Source organism: Corvus hawaiiensis, chromosome 6 (assembly GCF_020740725.1).
Source record: "Corvus hawaiiensis isolate bCorHaw1 chromosome 6, bCorHaw1.pri.cur, whole genome shotgun sequence".
NCBI classification, from domain to species: domain Eukaryota; kingdom Metazoa; phylum Chordata; class Aves; order Passeriformes; family Corvidae; genus Corvus; species Corvus hawaiiensis.
Genome location: NC_063218.1, coordinates 51,060,848 through 51,083,778, shown reverse-complemented (window position 1 = coordinate 51,083,778; position 22,931 = coordinate 51,060,848). Strand labels below are relative to the sequence as shown.

Genomic DNA, 22,931 nt, shown 5'->3' with positions numbered 1-22,931 from the left:
AAAGTCATGTTTATAAGAGCAAATAAAGTTTTGAGAGAATTGTTACTGTGTTTCCTCCCTTTTAGGAAAGTGTTCAGCTAATAAACATACTTGTTTTTTCAAGCCATTGCTAGCTTTTCAATTCTTTGTCCATTGTAGGTGTGGTGTTGTAGCATACCATTCCACAGGTTCAGTCTAATTTCTATGGCACCTACTGACTATTTCCACATTTCTGGGAAAAATTTCGCTACTTCACTTGTTTGCTGGCATATATGGCTTTCAGACAGGATTCTTCCACGTAGCTACTTGAATTTGTACAATGAGCTAAAATGATATTAAGTAACCAGGGCTGAGCAATTTTATCTTTTTCTGCAAGAACTTTGTTCTCTACCTTGGAATATTGAAGTACAATTAACCAGGTGCTCTAATATAAGCACCTCTACTGTTACAGTGTCTCACTATTTCTAGAAGTTTAGCTTTATGGCAAAACACCATGATGCCACCTCTTACAGACCTCTTACAAACGTAGGATTTTTGGGGTTTGGGGTGGGATTTTTTGCTCAAGCCATGACAGAGTAATGTAAGCAGAAGAATATCACCTTCTGTACATTTTCAAAGAGTCTTACATCTAAGAGTCATAGAAACAGAAACATTTGGAAACACAAATGTTAAAGGCACAAATTTAACAAGGCAAAAATTATTCCCTTGCTTTGTTTTACTTCTTTGAGGGAGGACTGTTCATTCAAGTTTTTAACCCTAGAATTTAATGCAAGTTTTTCTTGTCAAAGACAGGATTCTTACATGCAAAAGAAAAATATGGGCTTTTGCAAATTTAAAAGCTACATCTTTATGAAGAATTTCCATTTACAACATCCCATGTGAGTCCATAAAGTCAATAAATATTTTTGGCTTGAAGCAGATAACAGATACATCCAGACAATTAGAAAAGACCAAAATATATTATGCAAATTGGATGTATTTAGCGTGAACTCTCTGCAATTTCTATATAAACAAGTGATTAGAAGGTTCCCTTCAAAGGCCAATGTGATTAGCAGAAAAACTTCATTAGGCAGTAGGTGAATTTGTGAAGTACATACTTTTTTTCCCTAGAGTTATCACAAGTTGGATGTTAGCTATCTAATCTAAAGCAGTGATTGTAATGATGACTTTTGTTCTAGGATCTCTTACAACATTCTCACGTTTTAGCTCTGGTTATCTATGATCCAGGAAAATTTTAAAAAAATTTTTAAAAGAGGGAAACAAACAAGAATAAGTCTTCATCTTGGGCTACCCACAGAAAAAAATTAACTACTTGAATATAGGTAAGAATGGTTCAAATTCTGGTTCAACCACAGCAACAGGCAGAGAGGCTCCTAAAAATCTTCCATCTACACACACACTGAAATATTTACAGTTAGGCATTGATAACACTGTCTAACTTAGGAGCAACTACAGAAAAATTGAACTGGTTATTTTCCAGTTTACTGAACTAAGACCTTTTCTTTTTTATCTTGGAACTCAACCACAGATGTTTCGAGAAACATTTTGCAGACAAAAAAAGGCCAAGTAACACGTGTGAAGGATTCATTATGGTCTATAGAGTAAATAAGTTGGAATAAACGTTTACATGGAGCAAGACCTAGAAGGAGCTCATATTTCCTTGTTTGTATGTGTTTTAGTCAGACCCTAAATGTAATCTGTACACAGTTTTTTGTGGTTTCATAAAACGTTGTTAAACTGTCCAGCCTGGTGATAGGTACTATATGATGCTGCAAAAGGTTTACTGTTCTCAAACTCTTAGCGCTCTCGAAACAAACAATCAGTTCCATCTGCAAAAGGCAGCTGAATAAAAATAAAACCTAAATTGTAGTAGAAAGGAACACGTAGACAGCAGGGGAAAAGGATCAACTGCCACAATTTATTGCTATAGTATAAATGGTGCGGCAACTTTAACATGGCAGGGCACTTACAGCAATATTATTCTTGTTAGAGCACTGCTCTGTCAGAGAAAACAAGAGTTCATTCACAGACATTAAACACAGCAGAAAAAAAATGTGGGGAAGTGATTTGTGCTTCATGGCAAAATGGTATATCCTCCCCTTTCCTGTTTTGATCCGTACTGGAACATACCAGTCAACTATTGAATGTAGTCCACTGTTCAAACGCAAGATTAACTGAGATGCTCCATGGCAAGCAAATAAATTTGTTTCCAGTGGAATAATTATTCTTATAGAATGTCATCCTCTCTTACAGCAGAGAGAGACAGGTGATGACATTCAGTAAAATGTGATTTTTATTCCCATTTTCTTGACATGAAAAGATGTATGACTTACTCAGTTCCCTTGAAATACATGCTCTGAGGTCATGTCTTTTATTTTTCAGAATGCCATCACCAACTACATAATAGTTAAGTGACTAGGAAAAATGGGAATATTATTTTCCATTCACTATAATCCTGCATAAGCATATGAAAGAGCAGCTATTCATGTAATGGGCCCAGCAATATTGCAGTCTTTGTTTCTGTATTTTCAAAAGCTAATCCTACCTACATTTGAGCTACTTAGACATATCTACAGCAAGTTACTATGTGACAACTGTTCCAAATATGACAAGAGCTATTAACTGTAAAGAAAAAAAACAAATCTACAACTCTTTGTACCATCTAATATTCTTTAGCATTTCAAGTAATTAGCAGCTTATTCCAAAAACATTTGAACAGTTAACAGATTTGATACCTATGGTTAATCCTCATTAAAATTACGATTACATGATATAATTACATGTAAATAAGAAAAATGAATTCAATATAACTCTTACCCTTTTCAATGTTGGGCACTATGTTGGGAATCATACAGTATGTACAATTAGATTTATACTGCTAAGCTAAAAATATTGGTGAAGATCTAAAAATGACGAACAGTGCCTTTTAAATTAATGTCTTATTAGTTGAGTGAAGTACACTGACAAAGAATAATTTATGCTTATTCAAACTGCTCTCGACATCTTCAGGTGTTTCCAAATGAGCTCACAGAAGAGTGATTAAATGCATCTGATAACAAGCCACACATTGCTGAAATTACTTACCGCCTCATTTTATGATTAATTAAACATGTAGATTAAAGTTGCAAAAGAATTTAGATTAATGAGCAAGTTAAGTCTTGCTGATATAAGTGAATTGGGAATTGGATGCTCTGTGGAACTTTATAAACATGCATTTTATAATGAGTAAGACAAGGCTACATGTTGAATCCTGGCCACAAGGGCCTTTGACGATGCAGTCTTTTTTAACATGGTTTGACAGCTTTCAAATAACATTCTACTATAGACTTTAAACTTTGTGCATTGCTGTAAAACATGAGACTACATAACTCATGTATTAGGAGTACGATTATTTCAAAGCTCTCCAAGGTAATGACCCCCTGTAGCAGCAGCTGTTCAGAAAAATTACAAGCTCGATTGTTATTTTAATCAGAGAGAATTTAGTAGTTAAAAGCAGTTATGCAACTAGTAAAATTATACGACACTCCATCAGTAGCCTTATAACATCTTTCATAGTCCTGTTCCTCCCAATTCCCCTGCCAAAAAACTTTGGTCTTACTAGTAAAACAGGGTGCTCCATGATTCATGAAAAATTCAAAGCCATTTATTAAGTCTGGTTTCTGTGCAAGGCAAGGTAAAATTTAAATTTATGATTATTCTTATCAGCTCCAAGAGCATGTCAAAATATCTGCTAGGTTTGCCAAGTGCCCATTTTTCCACTTTTAAGAACATCTATACCTAATCCACCCGTCTTAGTCTGCATCAGAAAGCCAAGTTGAACCTTATGGCTTTGCAAGGCGAAAGCAAATCAGATCACTCATCCAGATGTGCTTTGCTCTGTACAGGATGCTGAAACTGAAACTACTGACCTATCTGTATGTTTATGTCATTTGTAAAACTTTCCTCGTCTACTGCATCAAATGATTCCTGCAGGCTCACCTGAGGTGGCTGGCTACTTTTAAACCATCCCATTCTTATTTTTAAAATTTGTATAAGAACCCATTTCGTTGTCCTAGCTGTGTCCTTTCAATCTACATCATAACTTCAAAATATCAAAGGTCTAGCAAAAAAATTCAGAGAAAACAAGAGCCAAAAAGGTCCATACAGCACAAATTGCTCACGAAAAATATTAACTTCAGATCACTAATGTCTGCTCATTTTTACCTGAGCATGTGTACCAACAGAAGTACAATGCCTTTATTTAGAGTTCTACAGCAGAGCACATACTTTGAATACTTTGACTTCTTACTGATTCACTATAACACTTCAGCAAAAGTTAATTATCAACCTTCAGCTGGACTGATGCACATCAGTATATCATTCAGAACACCAAGACTGCCAGTTCCTACTTATTCTGTGCAGAGTGATGCTCCAAGATCCTATTTGCTGCTCTAGGACTACAAGCCTCATCTGATTTATTAAAGATGGATACTGATTGTGTCATTTAGGGTCAGGGCTGTCCTGCAACCATAGAATCAGTCTTTCTGTTCTGTCTTCTAATTAAGTTTAAGCTTTTCATATACAACTACTGGGGTAATATAATTGAAAGTATCTTTATTAAAAAATAAATAATAATCCTTATTGTGCATGCAATGTGATAATTAATTCTTAGAACAGATTCCTGTCGTTTGCTAACCAACTCTACCTCACCTATGCATTTAGTGCTGTCTGCCAGGCTCTCTGGCTTTCCTTCAGAAGACACTGCTTATTTTATTAACCATGGCCTGGCTTTGTAATGTAGCAAGTAGCAGTCAATTAAAGGCATGAAATTACTAAAATGTAGCGAATTTTACTTGTAAGTTAATGAATTGGTCTGTTTTACATTCAACTTCCAAAGTGCTGAAACATCTGTGCTCTCCTGTTCCAGTCTGGGTCAATTACATCACACTCTGAACACACTCCTGATATAAAAATCTCACCATACTGCAGAACAAACAAGAAGCAACAAAGTATGAACTGAAAAAAATTGAGTTCATGACATGCTGGAAGTAGTCACGATAAAAAGTTTCATTTTCTTCAAGTGAAAAAATAAGTTTACAGTCAAATAAAATGGCTTTGCTGGAGCCGATAAATGCAAGTCAATGGCAAATCCGTGGTAGTGGCACAAGGTAGGTTGTGGGTGTTTTTCTATCTTTGATATTCAGTAAAAAAAAAAATCTCACAGTAGGTTAAAATTTGATAGCAGATAGCAAACACATGTTCTTACTTATTAGAAAGTTGTCTAACCACAATGAATTTCATTATCCAGTTCACTTTTTCCATGTGTTTTTTGTGCTTCTCTGTCATATGCATTTAATGTACTCTACTGAAAGAAACTTAGTGTTTAGATGCAATAATACAGAATAGCACATAAAATTTTCAGAAACTAATATCCCAAAGGTTTTAAGATCACACCAAAGGATGGGACAAACAAACAAGTGGCAACTTGCCATCCAGCTCAGAGTGCAAAGGAACAAGCATTGAAAAGGTAACTCTCAAAAAACTCAAAAATGAAAGAATGTATTAGCTTTCTCTAACTTTTTTACCTGACAGAACACTTTTGATCCCTTTCCATAAGTTTACCACTAAGGACTACATTTCCTGGATTCAGCTATTTGCTCAGAGGGTGAGGCAGCTCCACTCCTCACCCTGTCACCATAGCACACTGAAGCTGTACTCAAAACAGTTAAAAGGAGGAAACGGAATCATTGCACAAACGGGTTTTTAAAGAGCAATCTGATCTTCACTGAAGCTTTAGGCTTCAGGAATACTACACAAAACGTACAGTTAGCTGATTAAACTTTTAATTAGTCGGTCAGCACAGCTCTGTTCATCCTGTTTTCAACAGAAAACCTCTTGTAATGTATTTTAAAGGATCCTGAAGAAGAAAATTTAGATTCAGCAACAAATGAGAATTCTCACTCGGGTTTTAAAACAAGTGACTTGGACATTTATTACACATTGCTACTATAAACTTGCAGAATGATTTAGACTCCTGAATTGAACTGAGAGGAATTTTTCACATATTCCAGCATTCTATAAACCTCCTTACAACTACCATGCTGGCTTCAAACTTTTGCCAAACCTAAAGCAAAACTCTGACAGAAATCTGCTGGGATTTCTGGCAGAAATGACTGGTCACAGAGGTCCTGGTAGAGTCTATTGTCAAGTTTGTCTGAGGCAGATATCTGAAGCATTCCCTAGATATGCACAGTGAAACTGGCATTTTGTAACTGATACTGTGGTTATTAAGTCTTCAGATACTTTAGAAGTGCTCTGGAATAATATACTTCTGTGGTCAAAAGCTGAGACCACTTTTAACTCTGCAGCTACTTCTACCCTGTAAGCAGATTACTGAGACACAAAAATTAAAGCATGCAGATGAAGCATAAAGATATACAAGAACTATAAGAAATATTTTTCCCTGGAGATTTGCCAGTGGAAAATGTTGCTAACTTGTCTGTTTCTTCAAGAGCATGCCCAGCAGATCCCATCTACTGTAGAATGATATGTTCTCACAGACAGGAAAGGAGATCGCTTCAAAGCTATCAGTCAGGGCTGACTACAGAGAAGAATCCTCCTACTCAGCTGTTCTCCAGAATCATCTTTCCAAGATGTAAATATGAACAAAACATTAACCAGAAAATTAATGAAAATAAGTCTGATTTATATTCCATATCTGATTTACACACCTACCTTCTATTGTAAGAAAACAAGCATTGAGAATTATTACCCTTTCCCTTTTTTTCCCCTACCTTGGTAATTGTACAGAAGCACTGCTAAAGGCTGTACCAGGGAACATTCTGACTTTCGTGCGTCCAGCACTTCTTGATAGAACAAATTAAAGATGTAAAACAGCTTGAAACTCATTGCCTCAAAAGAAGACACCCTCACACTGTAATATAGAATAAGAAGGAACTTTAGCTGGAGGGAATTAAGGAGTAGCCTTTTAAGTCATGATTGTACTAATGCATGGAGCAGATACAAATTTCTCCTGCTGGCAGAGTAGGTTTGCATTCAGGAAGCAACGTTAACACAGGAAAAGTCCAGCATGGACTGTTAAAAAACAGACAGAAGTATGTGCATGTGCCAGTAGCACGTGGAGACAAATAGTCCAAAGAATGCTCAGATGATATTTGACGTTACCAGCACATGACAACAGACTGCATTATATTTAAAGAACTAGGATGACATGTCTAAGCTTCCAGAGCTCTTCATGTTACTTTCTCACTTAGCTTCTAATATCCATCTGGAATTAACCTTAAGCATCTCCCTGTACAAGTGTAAAAATAGGGAAAAGAAGGAGCATCTGCATATTTAATCCCATGACACCACTGACATTTTACCAATTTTATGAGATGAATAAATGAAAAGGGTGATTCACAAAAGTCACTTTGATATAGTTTAGAGGTATAAAGCTAAACTTAGATTAGGCGAATCAAAATAATTCTATTGAACTTGTACTGGTGACACTGAACCTCCTCAGCAGTGGCTAATTCACCCTGTTTGTTGAATGCAGATGTATGCTGATGAAATAAAAGAAAAAAAGGAAAAACAAAGCAACCTAACTTATAATTTCTATATCTTTGACCAGTGTCAATATAAGATGCAAGAGAGGATTCTCAAAACTCTGTATATGAGTTTCAATTCCTGAATGGGAACTGTGAGCAAAGCTATCACTTCCCCACTTTTTAAATCATTTAAAGTTAGCATTATTTAAAAAAAAAAAAAAAAAAATTGGAAAATACTCAGATATCATGGTAATGATGGCAACACTAAGTACTCAAGGATAGTTAGCAAGAAAGTTAAGTAGGCTTGTGGACTATTACATAAGTGCTTTTCAGAGTCTGTCATCTCACACAGAAGAAATTACAGGGTGGGGATGTGGGAAAAAAAGCAAAAAAACCAGAATCTAAGGGGAAAAGAGAGCTCATTGTTCCATTGTCCTCACAAATCAACATTTTGAAATAACACTTGGGTATAGAGCTCCCATTTTTTCTCCTGCAAAGTGAGTATTATTCATATTTATCTGAAATCTATCAGGTCAATGTGAGATACATTCAACAGAGAAAGACATTTTGGAGGGACACCACTTGTTGTATGTTCCTTGGTTTTAGCTTAAGCCAGTTGATCTTCATTCTGCTCTCTACTGGGTATTCGGAGAGCCAGAATTCGGCTTTATTATTCCAGAAAGCCACACATCTCCTATGTATGGCAGAAATTTAATCTTAATGGATCCCACAGCAATTCCATCAAGATACTAAATAAGAGCAAGGAAAAGCATAGGGTTGTCAAGCACTACAGATGAGTGTTCTGGGAGCAAAGAACTACTCATCCACCATGTGTCATGGGCTTTTCAACATATTTCCATCTTTCCCTGGGATTAGTTGAAGAATGGAAAGGAGAGTTTGGCAACCAAATATATGCCTCTGCTTAGAGGGAACCAAACAGAATGAGGACGGATTACTTCCCTTATTTCATGGGCAGGAAAAGTCATCCATCAGAATGACAAATGCAGTACCTTTATAGGCTCACAGCCATTCTCTGAGCAATTCATTGGTGCTGTTTTGAGCTCACTGCTGCTTTCCTGTTAATCTGCTTTAAAAAAAACCCCAACAACTGCTGAGGACACCGACAATAATAATGCTTTCAATAATAGCCAAACATTATGCACCTTAGAGCAGCTTTCCAGTATCTAAATGGGGGCTACAAGAAAGCTGATGGGGACTTTTTGCAGGGGCATGTAGTGATAGGACAAAGGGGAATGGCGTTAAACTGAAGTAGGTGAGGTGTAGATTAAATGTTAGGAAGAAATTCTACCATGAGGCTGGTGAGGCACTGGCAGAGGTTGCCCAGAGAAGTTGTGGATGCCCCATCCTGGAAGTGGTCATGGCCAGGTTGGATGGGGCTCTGAGCAACCTGGTTTCATGGAAGGTGTCCCTGCCCATGGCAGGGGGTTGGAATGAAATGATCTTTAAGGTCCCTTCCAAGCCCTTCTGTGATTTGAATACCTTAAAGCATAAGTAGGTTGACTCAAATGCTAAAAAGCGAATGGCACAGAAGGCCCTGAATGCCAGTTTGTGTTTGTAGGACATGAATGGATCAGAGAGTTAAAAAGAATGGATTGTGTCATGGGGCTCCTGAAACAATGAATGACCAGAACTAAAGAGAAAGCAGGAGTAATAAGGAATTCTTATGTTTGCAGCAAGAGCTATGAACAATTTAAGTGCATTGTCCGGTACAATACATGTTAAAAGAACTCATGTGGAAATATCAGGAAAGAATTTCAATGCTGTTGGATCAGGGATTTTTTTCCAGACAAGACAGAAGGGCAAGAGCAGAGTGTGGGTATTTAAATTTATAAAAACATTGAGGCTTATGATCTGTATTGCCATATTAAATGGGAACTTCAATAACTTCTCTGAGAAATCTTTTGTGTTAGAATTCCGTAGATTAATAGGATGCCCAAACTAATCTGGGAGTCTAGAAACAGGACTAAGTGGATATTCTCAAAAGACTGTGTTTCAATAGACCTCTCATGCACTGGAGCTTGGATAGGAATATAATGACTACTCCACTTCATCATCTAATATCTGTTAAAGACATTTAAATACTTCCTTAGTAATATTACTTCCTCCGGTTACAACAACTGCAGACTGAGACGTCCTGGGAAAATATTCTCTTATCTATAGAGCCTCTGTTTTTCTGTTACTATGAAACTTCTGTCCTTCATTAACATTCAAATCACCTTCTTTCTCTGCAGCTGGTGGAGAGGCACTTCACTTTTTTGTCCTAGCAGTGATATAGCAGAACCTTTAACCAAGAACAGGATGTGTCTGGGATCACCTTTAAAGTTTGTAAACTCAGGTTTTTTAGAATCTTGACAGCAAAACAGAGAAACAGTCCAGGACATATCTGTAATTAGGAATCATCCTTTTCTTTCTTTTCTCCCTGTTTGTAGGACTGTTGTTTCAAATGTACTGGCCTTAAACACTGCATAAGGGGCTATTCCATGAGATTGTTCTGGTGAGACAAGTATTTGCTTTCTTAAAAAAAAGGTCTCAAAAAATATGCTACTTTTCCTAACACCACATAACTTCTCCCTTCTACTCACAAAAATACCAAAAATTGTAATTCTACATCTTTGAAGAGAGAAAGAACACTTTAGGACAGTAGAATTCAACATTCTTTCAGATTTTTCAGGCTTAGAAAGTGGTTCTGCAAACAGACTTTTGCAACACCACCAAGGAGATCCTTGGTCAAATTTGGCAGAGAAATTAGAAAGCAAGTTTGACTCAGTTAAGTAATCTAGTTTTCAGTGCAAAGAGCTAAAGGCTAAAACTGTTCCCTTTAGTAATATCACTTATACCTTCCCTGGACAGAATTACATATTTATAACACATTTCAGTGACTTTTCATATGCATTACTAGAAGGGTAAAAAATACCTGTTTTAATAGCTGTAGCCAATTATTTGGGAACTCCTAACCTGAAGGTTGAACACCAGTTCTCAAAATTTTTGAGTGTTACCAACAATGAATATTAAATTGTAAAGACAAAGTTTATTATATTTATTAGAAATACCATTTTCCACAAAATAAAGTTTTAGTTTGCAGCTGGAGTAAACACAAAATATTTCTAGATCTTGGAATTTACATTATACTAATTATATCTATGTTCTGTCACCATTGCATTTTAAGTTAATAAGTTAACTCTTAATTGCCATTTCTATTTTTTAACTGCAAAAATAATTCTCTTTCATTCTGTTCAGTCTGTAATACTGCATTTTTCACTATAGTAATTAATGGTAATATTGTGATTATATTAACAATGAATGGTCAATCACTTTTTACATCCCTGCTGTTTTTCAGTTTGTAGAATAAGTGCAACTAATTAATAGCAGAAGGAAATTCTTTTGGTGTTCACTTAATTTTATAGTTTCTACTTTGGAGTAAAACAAAAACTTCAATTGAATCAGAGACAACCATTTAAAAAATATATCTTAATCTTCTTTTTAATATTTTTCTGTTTGATGATGACATTCATTGGTCATATTCTCAAAATTTATTAAGGCTCCAATGTAATTACCTTGATGAATCTGACCTAAAAAAAAAAATATAAAACCTGTCACATTTTGAAAGAAATAACACCAAACTACTGCATTCAAGGTAGTAAAAGCATTTCTTCGATGAACAGTAAATGCTCTATTGTGCTACATGGGAAACGTATGAACATATCTTACACAAAAAAAAAACCCAAATTTTTTCCATAGCTATATAGATGCAAAGTTCTCTGAAATATGATTGGCTGAAGAGGTTATTTCTACAACTGAAGCTTAATCTGAAAATAATCCCTGGTGCATATTTATTGAAAAATGGTAAAAAGGGAAGAAACGTGTATAGCTTCTGTATTAACTAGAACATGGAGAACCATGTACCATTTAAAAGCAGTAAGATATTTCCTAGTGAGCATGGGTAGCTTTAGAGTTATCAATATGCCAGTAGTTTAAAACTGTCCCTTCTGAATGGTAATACAAGTAGTAGCAGTTGTTACTACTACTACTGTATTTATAATTGTAATAATGGAAAGCAGTGTTAGCCATCTGTGGCTAATCCCTCTTTTGGGCACCAGACTTTGCCATCCCTTCTACTATAGCTTTAAAAATAAATAAATAAATAAAATTATCAAAGATTAAGAAAGGAAATAAAGATGAAGTGAGATGCTCAGAGCCATAAAACCAGGAACAATAACCACAGGTGAACCTGCCTGGACACAAACACTGAATGACCTTGAAGGGTTTGCATTTCCTTAGCTCATGAAAACTTATGAAAACAAATATCCTCTCTCTACACCCAAACCGGAAAAAAATCTAAATGGCCACCAAGAAGAATGTTTAGGAAAAATATATCAGAGCATGGTACTTACCCCAGAAACAGGAGATTGGCACTAACTCTCAAGGAGAAACAAGTGCATGGAAGCTCATCCCTCCCATCTTTACCAAGTTAAACCACCAAATTAGTCTCCAGGATATAGCCTTCCTTCCATTTGCAGGTGCAGCTCCCCTGAATGCTAATGTCGATCACATGTGCTTACAAAGCAAAGAAAATTCCCCTAAATTTCATTGGGCTGGACAGAGCAATATTTCAAAAAGCAGCTGTTGTTGGTAGCGTTCAAGTTTATTGGCAATCCTTATAAAACTACCCCCAAAACACATACTGTATCTGATCTCATGTTAAGAAGGCTTTTCTCTAAAGAGTATTGAATCACTTTAATGTAGATTCTAATGCTGCCTTACTCCGCTTTCAAGGTAGCCAGTAAATTCAGCTTTACTACAGTACTATAAAGATGTGAAAGAACTGTAACAGCATCTAAAAATGAGCTGTTGCCACTATACTGTTCAGTTTAGAAAACTCTAAACAGAATACTGATGAAAAATGTTAATGATAGTTTGCTGAGTTGCCAAGAGAAATGAGACAAGACAATTCACTATATTTTTGTTATAAAATGTAAATTATAACATCCTAAAGAATCTGCCACAACTCCAAGAAGGACTAAAAGGAAGATCTAAACATCACAGTATTTCAGTAATTTAATTTTTAAAAAGAGCTATCCAGCAGCCATACTTACATAATCAGTAAAATCACAGCAAAGACCTCAGTATTCACAGGATTTTAACTCCTGCAAAGTCCTGTCTATTGCAATGAAGTACCTCAAAGTACTGAAGGCACCTTGCTGAATTAAGGCTTTAATCACATATGTATGTACCTCTGAGCAGTTTGCATTAGATCACCAATACAGTCTCAATAGACTGGATAAGTAGGGAAATTTAAAATGCTCTAATAGTGTCAGGGGAGGATTAGGCTGGATATCAGGAAAGGGTTCTTCACCCAGAGGGTGGCTGGGCACTGGAACAGGCTCCTCAGGGCAATGGTCACAGCACCAAGCCTGACAGAGCTCAACAAGCATTTGGACAATGTTCTCAGGCACATGGGGTGATTTGTTCTGTGCAGGGCCAGGAGTAAGACTCAATGACCTTTGTGGGTCCCTTCCAACTCAGGATATTCTATGATTCTATGTGAAAAGTTAGAGATGCCCCCTGAGCCTGTGATCCTTTAGCTTTGAGGCAGTGGCTTGTCTCCTTTATCACACCCATGTCTCTGACCCTGAATTTCAAGACTGAGAATGAATACTGTCTTTCTTCAGTGGTGATAATGAAATTATTTTACAGCCCCAGCCCTTCCCCAGACTCTGTAAACTAATTCCATGGCATAACCTCAGTCCTACAACTCACAAATGGCACAGGAGGTACGCAGAAAAGGCAGAAAGGAGAGGCACTGTATCCCCTGGCATCTCTGCATGGCAGCTGGTGAGACAAAACAAAAAAAATCAGATCACTGCCTAGAGAGTCTATTGGCAACTCTCAGTTGCATCTGGGAACAATGACCCATCAGAGCTAACTACGCATTGTTAATATCCCTACCTAATCCAGGCAACGGGAAAGAAAAGTACAAAATGCCCCAGCAAATCCTACAACCTTCCAACTCACTCATCTTCATTTTCCTGAATCTGATAAGCATATAAACAACTACTGTAATAGCAGCGTCCCCAGTGCTGCCATAAACCTCATCTGGGGCCAGGTTGGGGGTTAGAGTGCATTCACTGCTGCCACAAGTATTTATCCCATATTTTCACAAAATCCGGAGAAGCCAAGGAGGTCCCATTTCAAGCTTCCACCTAACTGGTCTAGGAAGAAATTAATGTAGTGCAGAACTTCCCTACAGTGAAATACATGATTCTGAGGGCTGGATTATGATTTTTGAGATACAGAATTTTCAAGCTATTGGGTTCTAAGCCTGCACAGTCTTAAGCTTGCAGCTATTGGCATGTTTGACATTTTAAACTATGAAATACCAACCTATTTTGAAATTGTCCAAATCATTAGTTGTGGAATTTTCCTAGCACTTCATGAATACCACTGTTAATTGGGCAATTAACTCGAAACTACAGAATATGCTGTGATGGCATGATATGATATAAGCCATGTAAAAGAAGGAACAGCCAAGCAACTCAGTATGTTGAAAGATATTAATGAAGTGGCAAAATCTGCCAGAAAAATAATAATGGGTGATTTTAACTACCCCAATATTAACTGGTTGAATAACACATCTGTACATGGTTTGGAGAAGCAGCTTATTGATACTATAAATGGCTTCTTTTTGGAGCAGCTCCTTCTGGAGCACAGAGGAGGAGGAGTTCCACTCAGTTAATAATTTGTGTGTGTGTTTGTGTAGAAAGCAAGCATGGGTGTTCTGCTAAGCAACAATGGCCATGGGACAATGAGTTTGAATCTCGATGATGAAGTATTTCAAGTGGTAACCAAATAGTTAATGGCAGGTGGGTGGGTGGGGAAAACCCATGAACAACAGGCATCTCAAAGGGATGGCTGTTTTGGAGAAATGAAGGAATTTATTCACACGCAGAAACAAAACACCAGAATTAAAAAGAGAAGGGAGGAAAATATATTATAAAAAGCTAGGTTAGCATGTTTCTGGGGTAAAGTACAAGAATCTATGAGGTCTTGAAAAATCAACTCTCTTTGAATGCATGAACTCTGCCTAAATGCTTTAGACAGGACATAACATTGATTATTGTTATAACTTACTACTCAATGTTGCACAATATGAAACAAAACCATAATGCAAACTGTGACAATCAGAATGTATAAATTCAGTTAAAATAATTACATGAAGAGAAAGTTTTCTTTTTCCAGAATTACATAATTATTCAAGTTGACCTGCAAGCAGGATGCATATATGTTACCTGATGTACAAATCTGGAATCTGGAGTAAGAGCATACAGGTCTTGCAACTGTTTTGATGAATCCAGCAAAAAAAGATAACTGAATGTGTACGGTTATGCTTCCCTCATTGTCCTCTAAAAGTTACAATTATGTCCCTAGAAAAGCATCTTTAATAGCAAGAGATCAAAAAGCAAGTGACTAACAGAGAAATTATACACAGGCATGACGGTAATAGCCACCTCCCAGATGGGATTATCTAGGAATGGGGCTGCCAAGGATCAGAAATGCAGCTGGTTTGTTTCTTTATCACATTTCAAGACCCAAAAATTCAAGAACATATTAGGTTCCCATAATGGATCAAAAAAATCTTGGAGTGGACAGCCGCCGATATCTGATATTTCAGAGGTGAGCGAATATACTAGAGTTTGAATCAAGCAAATCTTTGGGCAGAAGATTCCTTTCAAACCTATTCCCACTTCTTACCAACACAGATATATAGTCAGGCTTTAGTGAACACAGTAAGGAAATATATGGACCATTTACTAGGATGGGATGCTACCTTAAAGTATAATCAATTGAAGCGGCCAATAACCTGGCAGTGATAAAAAGTTGTCCAAGCAAGATAGGATAAGAGATTTCTAATGACTTTTCTTTTGTGGGGAAGATATAATATGGTTGTAGGGTAAACAGCTATTCAAAAATTTATATTAAAATCACTATCCTGATTTGGAGGAGGAAATGTTCCTCTTCCAAATTAAGAAAATTAAGACTTTCTAACCATACTTTAAAAATACTGGGTTAAGAAGATGCAAAGTGACATAAAACTTGTGTTGACAAGTGAGAACTTGCATCTTAGAAAGAATAATTTCAGCTATTTAATGTCACTGCTGGATTTTACACAAACTATAATCACTTGGTAAAGATGGAACAAAGAAGTACAATGTCAAGAGTACAAACAAACCCTAAAGACATACAAAGAAAAGAGAAAATGTCCTATTTCAAATAAATTGACAGGGTGTGTTCCATTAAGGTAGGGTATATCTCAGAAATACAGGAGAAGTAAGAATGAAATAATGGACATCACAAATTTTTAGTAAATCAGGTAAATTCTGGAACATTTTTACTTGTCTCTAAAAGGCAAAGTGCTGCCTGATGTGGTGTTCATAAAACTGTGGCTGAAATAGAATCAAGAATTAATAACATAGACTCTGAAGTTAACCACACTTCTGATCCCTTATGCCTGCTGTAGAACCAGCACTCAAGTTTTAGGTTGTTAATTATGAGGGTTGAGGCGGGAAATTTTTTACTTCGCTTTCATCTTCCCAAGCTTGGCTTCAGATTCCTGAGCTTTACTCTGATCAATTCAGCAGATCTAACTGTAGTTGTGTTGTACAAGTCACCAATTCTTTTTTAGAACATGTTATATTCCAAACTAGTAAAGCATTTGAGTAGAAAAGATACACTAAAGAAGGAATTTCATATACACAGCCAGTTTGCTAGCTACTCATTCCTCTTCACTCTGCTGCCATACAAGACTTTAGATTTTCTGCAAGACCATGTGTCTCAGCTCCTGAAAACAAGAACTTTGAGTGAAGTTTTACACTTTGTGAACGGTTTCATTGGGAAAGGCTGAAGTGAGTGATTAAACTCATGTAACTTGTTTTGTTTTAGCTTTGGAGAATTGGATTAATTACTCCCTGGGGCTTTTTGGATCCTGCAGGGAGCATCTTTGAGACCAAGTTTCAGGGCCAGGATTATATTTACACAATTAAGTGTAGTCTTTGAATATTTTATGATGCACACTACTGAATCCATCACACGCATGTATTAAGAACAGAAGCTGCTCCCACTTACTTCAAATTGATTTTTTTCAATGTCTTCTTAATGTAGACACACAAAAATATCGATTCCTCATCACTGTGCATAACTTAAATTATTAAAAGTTAAAAATTAACATTTCCACATTATTTGTATTTTAATTATTAATGAAAACATTGCCAAGAAGAAAAAAAAATTGATAGAAAATTAATTTTTTTTTAAATGCACTTATTTTTAAAGCTGACCTTTATCTTATCTTTAATATCTTAAAGTAACACTTTTAATGCAGGCTTCACTTTGATCAGCTCTTTTTAATTAACTTTAAAAATGGGAGTGTTTTACAGCACAGTCTTTATCAATTTTTTTATTTAGCTATTAACACTTATGTTTTACCTTCAGCAGAGCATTATCAGATTTCTATTGAGTCAGGCTTTGGTATATAGCAAAGATCTTGATCCATCTAGAAAGCAGTTAACCTCTTAGTCTGCTCTCTCTTGTAACTCTGATTATGATGAATGAGTGGTTAGTTCTAAGCAATTCTGGTTTATGTCAATAAATTAATCAAACAGTCGTTGGTATATGGGCATTAGGAAGGCAGAGAGAAAATGAAGCTGTCTGTAGACACTCTATAACCCTCACCCTTTTAAGTAATATGATTTAAAAAGTTAATGCTGACATCAAATGCTGGTATTGCTCATCCATACTATAGAATATGACATTCTTTGTGTTATTTACATAAAATGAGAAATACCCTACTTTATTTATTACTCACAGCATAGCTTAAAGAAAATTCTCTTTACAGCTTTCCTAAGATACTGCATTGTAGTTATTAAATTACCTGAAGCTTTGGGTTTGTGATAAACAACCATTTCTTCTACAAGTACCTGGGCTCTGCAAATGTCAATCCCTCGCTGAAAACCTGTCCAGGTACGGACTTGTGCAAGTACTTTGCTTCTACATTCTTAATTGGGCTTCTTAACACAAGTATTTCCTATTCCTCTCTCCCAAGCATTGCACACAACTGCAATAACATATAGAATTGTTTGGATGAGGATTTGCAATTTATTTCTTAGCACTTTTTCAAAGGAGTTTTTAGACAGCAGATGGATCTAGTGCATTGCACAGATCTCATCCAGCACACATATGGAGCAGCAGCAGAGCAAGGAAGCCCTTGCTTATATACAGAGCATGGCAGTCCTTTGAAAAAGAAAAAGCATTTCTAGCAGCAGTTTCACTAAATGATTCAACTTCATCAGAAAGTAAGCAGAGACCACATGTGTGGCCCCTGTCTTTGTGCAATGTGCCAGGAGCTGGTTGGATGGTGCTCTTGCCCACACTGGTGTCCTCGTTCCAGTAACTGCTAAAGAGTCTACAGCCTGAAACCCCTTGGGTTTATGTGAATTAAGACTGTTATTTTGTGTATTTTCTCTTGTGCCATACATTTCATTCTTCACAAAGAATTGAAGGAGACTGCTGTGCTATGCTAAATATCAAAATCCCAAATGTAGTTTAAATGCACTATTTGTTTATTATAAGAAAAACTGTCTAAAATGAATACAACGCTTTCACAATGCAAGCATTCTGTGTACCTATTAATTTTTTTACTTATTACCAAGACACAGACTGTATAGTTGATAGAGAAGCAGCCAAAAAATGTCTGCTGCACCCAGAAGGTAAATGGGAACTCAGATAGGAGTAGGTTTCTGGGCCAGCATCAGGCAACAGACTTTCCTTCTATTAGAACTAGAAGTCCCCAGGTGACCTCCCACAACGACACAGCTTTAGATAAAATCACACAGGGGAGTCCATCAGACATCCCAGCTGGAAGCACGGGCTAGAGAGAGAATCGGATGCTGAAAAACAAGCGGAATTTTTCGTATTCGAGTTCTGTCCTGTTCTTAGCAGAGGGGTGGCCCAGCAACCTTTCCCTCCCCTTGAGTCCTTTTCCCACACCTTCCTCTCTTCAGGTACAAGTATAAAGCTCTGGATGAATGCAGCTATGCAGCTATCAGATCCTCACCAGCAAATGTGTTTGGGCATCAGATTTTAGCTGAGTGTAAAGAAATGCTTTTCCCGCTTTCATTATCTTTCTACTCAACCTACTCTCTCTTAAAAACATCTAAAATACGCATATTTAGGAAAGTTTTCTCAGACAAAAAAACTCTTCAAGGCAGGTGTCTTCTTTTCTATTTATTTGTCCCCCATGTTATATATTGGAAATTTGTTTCTTACCAGAAAATTTGTGTGTTACAAGCCTTACACAAAAACAGCAAGATAGGGTTCCACTAGAAATTGATTTTATAGCCACAATTTATAAAATAAACCCAGGAAAACAGAGCTTCAAATTGCTGAGGGTCTAGTTAAATGATGGTTCAACCAGATCATTTTACATTAGCATGTCACAATGCTAGCAGGAGGGGAGGCATAAGAGGATAAAGGCCTCGGATACCTGCAGCACATACACGCCAAAAAAGGTATGGGTGTTGCAGCAAACAGAGATTCTAGTTAGGCATCACTTTGCTTTATTTATAGGAGCTTTTAAAGACTCATCTCTTTATAGAAAGAGGTATGTGATAAGCTAGCAAACATCTCCTTGATCAAAATGGTGATTAACAATCCTGTCTTACGAAGAGAAAAATGGAGATCAACTTTTTAAGACTTCGGTTCAGTATATTGCTTTTCTAGAAAGTAGAGACTGTATATTTTCCCAAATGTATGAACTCAATTCAGTAATTCAGTAGAACATCACATGTTATCAATTAAACCCATAAGGTAAATAGCACCAAAGACATATATGCCTTCCTTTGCTCCAAATAAGCTGGGCTTTCTTTGACTTTGTTATACAAATATTCAAAATTAAATAATTTTCTCCTTTTAAATAAGCTGGTAGAAATACAAAGAAAAAAATCTGTTTGGCCAGATGCTCTGTGGTGTAAATAGAAACAGTCCAAAACAGAAAAACAAAAAGAGTATAAAAGTTGCCTTAAAAATAAGATTGGGAAAAAATATTAAATATTGAATTTTAAGCAAAGCATGATTCTGTTGATATGCTGATTAGAGTGTTTGAAAAGACAAAATTTACCTACCCACTATGTCAGTTTTGTTGTGTCATAATGTGTGTGCATGTGTGTGCTCCCTAAGTTTTCTGGCTTTGTTCTCAAACCTTCTTTGGAAAAAAATACTAGTGTTCATTTTTAAAGAAATTTTATTTTATTCCCAAATACAATTATATTATTTTCACCATGTTTTCAATACAGGTGTTTCAAGACACTGAAGTTTCATGGGCTTCAACACCTCTCATTTCAGGTTTTATTTTTCTCTGTCTGTCAGTGTTTTCACATGGTAGCCAAGTCACAATAAAATGTTTACACAGAAACTGAACTGCTAGTAAATAGATATATCTAATTGCTGATGTACAAGCAAAATTTGGTCTAAATGCTCTGTTATTAGAGGACGCTTATTTTGTCATCCATATCTTTAAATAACTATTGCAGTTTACTACTGGACAAACCTACTTGAAAGAACAATTAAATAAATTAAACCATGTTAAAACCACATTCTTGAAAAAAAAAAGTAACCTTTAGTTAGGACAATTACTCTGTGGGCGTAAAACAAAAGCACAAATGTCATATTTTCCATGAAATTTACTTTTGTATGAATCATCAATCCTGTTTTCTCCTGAACTAGACTAGCCAAATATGACAAAAAAATCCCAAAGTTGCCTGAACTGGATGATCCAAGTAATTACATGTTACAGCAGAATGCATCTATGACAAAACTTTCAAAAATTTGAGGAAAAAGTTATTATAGCCCCTGGTTGAAATAGCTTTGGTATAGACCTATAGCAGTATTTAGCTGATCTTGCTGTATTCCGATATAAAAATATGCACAGTTTCAAAGATCAATCTTCCTAGCACTGATCTGCACTGCTTCCCTTTGGAGTACAGATCAAACAAACACGCTATAAAAACATGCCCAAATATTATAGCATAACATGAAAAAGGTATACACGTCTCATTAGCATTTTTTAAATACTGCTTCGAATTGAATCTTCTCAAAAGTCCTGATACGTGCAAACTTTTTGACTTCCACACCGACCCCCAAAGCTCCCATCTTCTCCTTTGCTTAGGGCCTATTTGTTCAGCCTCAGGCCCTGATCCTCAGTCCATCAGCTTCAATGGTCAGCTCACATGCATAAGTATTTGCAGAAATCAAGTCTTTAAATGGAAAGGTATCTCAGGTCACAAGCTGTCCTGTTGGTCTATTTTATTTGTCTCCATTTATGATACTGTACCTAGTCCTGTTAGTGCATAGTAAGAGTCTGTATCTGCCTGACTCATGTACAGAATATTTGTAAGTTTGGAGAGGTAAAATAGAGATGATTTAAGAAGATCTAATCCTATATTACTGTAGAAGCTATACTTTAGTGCTGTTCTCAGTATGTGAGGAAACACAGGGCTGAATCCATCGGTTGTACCTCCTACATTTTATTTTATTTTCAGTTTATGTGAACTTAAGGTTTGCATATGTTTCTAGACATATAGTGCTAAACACTAAAATAAGTCCTTTAAGCAGAGAAGAACAGTCAGCATAGTGTTGGCTTCCCCAGATATTCATGTCACTGTAATTGAAGTCTGGGTTGCAGAGGACACCTATCACAAGCCAGGCTGTGGCTCATCATTTCATACAGTCATTTACTCAGCTTCATTGCTCAGGCTGCTGAACCACATCCCAGCTCTCATGGCCACAATATGTCAGGTGTCTCAGCTGTACTAACAACTTGCCCTGCAACAGCCAGTGTGCAGTTGTGTGATATTAACAGTCCATACTTCTCATGGGAGTTTAAATACTTACTTGATTGATCTAAATACAAGAATTGTTGTCCAAGTACTTTTTTATGCCACTTTTGTTTACCACAGCTCTTTGTTGATGTCAGCCAAGAAGAGCAGCACTCAGATCAGCAGTCCACAATATAATTACTAAAGCCCTTTTTATGTTTGTAATACTAGATGAACATGAACTAAACAATACTTACAACTTCTCACCCAACTAGCTTGGTACACAAAAAGTTCACCATGAAACTACCATTGAATTTACTGCATTGCTTTCCTTGGAAAGTGTGCTCCATATTGAGGTATAAAGAGGTGCTCTTTGTATAGACTTATGTTACAATTTCCATTTTTAGAAGAGAAAAATGATGAAAAGAAAATGATGGCTTAAAAAAAAAATGCAGTAACAAAGCCAGAAAGAATATAACAAATTCCTCACTCTCAATTCAGTAATCACTTTATATTTCCTTCTCAGAACTATTTTTCAATGGTAATACTTGGTTTTAAACTGTTTATCTTATTTGATAATATTTTTCTTATCTCTGACTGACAATGCTCATTAAAAAAATGCTGACCTGTAAGTGAAGGAAAGTGCAAATAGCATAGCAAAACCATATGTGAAAATGAACATTTGTAAAGAGGAAGAGTTAGTACAAATTGAACATATTTCCATATTGAGAGGAGAACCAGCCATATTTTTTCCCTGATGAATGCAGTTTTGTGAACATCCTTTTCCACAAATGATTGAATAAATATTTTTTCATAAACTGTATTTGTGACTTAAGAGAACAAGCTGCATAGATTGGTTTCATTTATACTACATCATACAAGAGGTGTTGCAATAATTTATATCATGCCAAGTCTAAGGCCCATTAGATTTTCCTTATTATACTTGACTAAAGCTAAACAGCAATTCCGAAAGCTTTCTATTTGTTGCATGAATAACTATCTTCCTCCCAGGTGCTCTCCTCTGGCTTTCCCTTTCTCAAAGCATTTCTCTTTAAGTGTAGTCCATTTGATGTGTTTGAACTTGGGCATACTCTGAAACATGTTCTTGAGCTGTGGCCTGAATGACCAAGGTTTTTCTGCAACCATAGAGGTCAGCTTCCTCCAAGGGATACAAAAATGTATTTCTAGTTCAGCAGATGTTGATCATCCTAGTGTTTCCTCAATAACACCATACAGCACTTCCTCTAAAAGTGCTATCTTGAGTCACAGCCCCAGTTCTTTTCTAGAAATTATTTTCATTGCAAAAACATGATGCAGTGGTGTCATTAGCAAGTGCCACCATTGATGTGTTACTGTGAGCTGTTCTCCCATCATTGTTATTATTATAAAAACAAAAATAAAGCTTGGAATAATAATATTTACTGTTAATTCAGAATTTGTAGCTCCTCTGAATAGCAGAAGCATAAGTTGGTAGCAAAAAACCTACCAAAAGTTTAAAAGTAGTGAGGTCAAATTCTTGCTAAATGAACATGTTAAAACT

At 36.2% G+C, this 22,931-nt stretch overlaps 1 protein-coding gene across 2 annotated transcripts in view; it reads right to left on the bottom strand.

Moving 5' to 3' along the window:
- SOX6 (SRY-box transcription factor 6) overlaps positions 1–22,931 on the bottom strand; it is a 373,677-nt gene that overhangs the window by 294,860 nt on the left and 55,886 nt on the right. The gene's annotated exons all lie outside the window — the stretch shown is intronic.